A 3,851-nucleotide genomic window follows, 5' to 3' on the forward strand; every position below is an offset into this window, starting at 1 on the left:
GGGGGCAACACTGAGGGTTGCGATCCGTTGCCGGACACGGAAAAAGACAAAAAAAAAAGAGCGAGCAGGCCAGATGTTGCTATGTGCTTTGAACATGAAGAGCTGCAGAACAGCCTACTTAACTGACATTTCACGTGAAACAGCCTCTGCCAGGCTCTGGAGAAAACCTTTTGACTTCAAGTCACAGGATTCTTGGACTTGAAAGAAATTAAATCATAAAAGGACATCTTGAAATGTTTCCAAAACTGCTTGGGTTTGAGAGCAAGAAAGAAAACCAACAAATCTCAAATCTGTTGAAAACCATCCAGGAGAACTACAGAACAAAATCAACAGTATTTTCCTTTTCTTTCAACCAAATATACGCCTAGGTAGGGACTCTTTCTCTGATCTTCTGCTCTGCCTGAGAACTTGAGACTTGGAAAGATGAGGAAGAACTCTGTGAGTTGCCGTCTAACCATATTCTTTAGATGATATTCATTGCTTGGCCCCTAGACATGTTCAGGATTTCTGTGAAAGAAGGTGCCCTGATGTTCATAAAAAAGCAATGAAAACTTTGCCGCAGTTTTCAACTTCTAACATGAGTGAGCAAGAGAATAAATCACCTGATTTCAGTTGAAAATAAAATCCATGTTTGCTTATCTCTCAAGTTCAATCCAAAATTGAGTATTTATGCAGTAAAAAACAAGTACAGGTTTGACATTAAAAAGGTAAATTTCATTCTTTGAATTTCAAAAATAATGTTTCATTGGTTTCTTTTTGGTGGCTGGCTGGTACAGGGATTTGAACCCTTGACGTGGTGTTTTAACACCGTCCTCTAACCAACTGAACTAACTGGCCAGCCCCCAAATAATATGTTTTATATACATGTAAGCCTATGTAAAAGACGAAAGACCAACACATATGTATAATAATTTTGAAACTGCTAGGCCTGTATTTGAGCTTAATCATGTCACTCAGTAGGAAAATGTTTTTAAAAATCTTATACAAAATTATATCTGGACTACTTTTTAATTCATATTGCTTAAATGAATAAAATAGCATTCACTAAAATGATAAAATAGTGATCCCTATTCAACACTGTCAATAAATTTTCCAGTTATAAATAACAAGTTGTGTTATAAGACTGTGCTCTAACCAACTGAGTTAACTGGCCAGCCCCTTATAAACAACAGTTGTAAACTTATGTCCTCTATTTAAATAAAATCTACAAAGACTACCTTTAAAGAAATTAATTTCCATTTTGGCTTAAGCCAGTTATTTAACAGAAACATACTGTGTTTGCCTTATGAGATTTAAAAATTTTGAAAAGGCAAGAAAGAGACTAACACCAAGAAAGATAAGCTAAGCTTAACTACCTTTATTTTTTTGTTTTCAAGGAAAGTTGGCTAAAAAATCATTTTTAGTTTTAAATGGGAAAAAACTACTCTTGTTCATACCATATCCACATATCTCATACCTCATTAGCTTATTAACAGTGGTAGTGGTTAGCATACGCATTTGTCAAAACGCATAAAGCTGCAACACTACAGATGGTGAATTTTGTATATGTAAATGATACCTCAATAAACCTGACTTTAAAAAAAAGTCAAAACAAATTTACAATTAAGTAAGTTATATAAAAACAAAGGTAATAAAAAAAGTCATAACAATTCCTAGAACCACCCTGCCATGGTAAAGTAGATGCAGCCTAGACATCACTGAAATCTTGCATTCCCTTGCAGTCATGAGGAAAAGAAACTTCCTGCTCTACAATTAAAAGTCAAATGTCATCTTGGTATTTCTATGATATTTTCAACAAATATAATTTTACAAGTTATCTTTCAATGACAGTTAAAGGCCCTGAACAATATGATCTCAAACCAAATACAGCTGATTAAATTACACATACTATTTCTTTTAGGGAAAAAAATTTCAGGGTATAGAAAGGTTCAGTAAGCCTTCTGTATCTCTGAAATGAAATATAACGATGCTATATCAAAATACAAAAATCTATTGAGTTTGGGCTTAATTTTCCACAGCAAATGGATTTAATTTATGGTAGAAGTTTCTTTTCAACTCAGCAAGCTGAACCCTATAAAGACCTTACTCTGTCCCTTTCATGACTTATATGATCTGCCTGAAGGGTCTTCTTTACTACAGAAGTACAGCAAGTTAGCAAGCAACCAAATCAGACAGAGGTTTATGGAATTGGAAGCTACATCAATTACAGTATGTGGTTCAAAAACAGAATAAAAATTACTGAGTCAGTAAAATAAAAAAATAACTCACCTCACTATCTCAGCAATCTTAAAATTTGCTACAAATATGACAAAAGCAAGAAAAATATAGCTCTCTTCATAAAGCAAAGTAGACTGGAAATAATGCCCTTGTACCAAAGAAACATTATTAACAATAACAGCTACCATCTATAGAGCCTGTAATTTTTCCAGTAATCCTATGGTATAAGTATTGTTATCCCCTTTTAGAGGTAATGATGACGAGAACAACAGCCACCACTAATATTCAGCATATAAAAGGTAATCTTCACAGAAACCTTACAGACTAAGGCACTGTCATTATCCCATTTTATAAAGAAACAGAGGTTCAGGTTAGTTTAAGAAACACATGCAAATTTACACGACTAGTGATTGGCAGAGCCTATACTCAAAGCCCAGGTACCTGTTGGTCCAAGACTATATTGTTCCTACTCCATGTTTCCTCTCCAAGGAATATTAAAAAAACTGGAATATTACTTTAATTATTAAGATTATCTGGATGACATACAAACTGTATTTACTATACTGTAACGCTTCTTGAGTCTATTCTAAAAATGCATCACATAGGGCCAGCCCAGTGGCGCACTGCTACAGTGCGCCGCTTGGGAGCGCAGCGGCGCTCCCGCCAAGGGTTCGGATCCCACATACAGACCGGCGGCTCACTGGCTGAGCGAGCTGCGGGCGCAACACCGAGGGTTGCGACCCCGTTGCCGGTCCCGGTATGGGCGCAACACTGAGGGTTGCGATCCGTTGCCAGTCACGAAAAAAGACAAAAAGGAAAAAAAATTAAAAAATAAAAAAAATAAAATAAAAATGCATCACAATATTACAGCATATTGTTATACTTTTTAAAGAGAACTAGTTACCGGAAATAAAAATCATGCACCGTATAAGAAGAGAGCAGAGTAAAGCAGTAATTGGCAGTATCAAGAAATTTACCCCAGGGTGCTTGCCTAGGTTATTTACAAGGAGGGAAGATCTTCACTGAGATCTTCCATAAGTAAAAAAGTCTTGCCATACATTCTTTGCTTCCCTAAAACAAGATGGGGAAGAAAGGGCAATTGCTCAGTATCCATTCCCCCAGGTCAAGTTTTAACCACTACAATTAGATTAATTAAAGAAGTACTTATAATAGTATACAAAAAAGAGTTATCATAGGAAGACTGAGACTGCTATTCTTAAAAAAGACCTGCTTGCGGGCCGGCCCAGTGGCGCACTGCTACAGTGCACCGCTTGGGAGCGCGCTGGCGCTCCCGCCAAGGGTTCGGATCCCACATACAGACTGGCCACTCACTGGCTGAGCGAGGTGCGGGCGCAACACCGAGGGTTGCGATCCCGTTGCCGGTCCTGGTCCGGTATGGGCGCGACACTGAGGGTTGCGATCCGTTGCTGGTCACAAAAAAAAAGACAAAAAGGATAAGTTTTTAAAAAATAACTGTTTGCTATAGACCAATTGGTTTGAAAATGATGCAACTTTCGAAGAAATGAGATTTTCTAATTTTTTAGCCCTCGTATAATATATTGAAACCAGAATGAAATAGTTTTGTGTGAGGGAAATTCTGAGAAGACAGAGATGGTAAGTAAAAGGAAAGCCTA

The sequence above is a fragment of the Galeopterus variegatus genome, unplaced genomic scaffold (assembly GCF_000696425.1).
Source record: "Galeopterus variegatus unplaced genomic scaffold, G_variegatus-3.0.2 Scaffold5962, whole genome shotgun sequence".
Classification (NCBI taxonomy): Eukaryota; Metazoa; Chordata; class Mammalia; order Dermoptera; family Cynocephalidae; genus Galeopterus; species Galeopterus variegatus.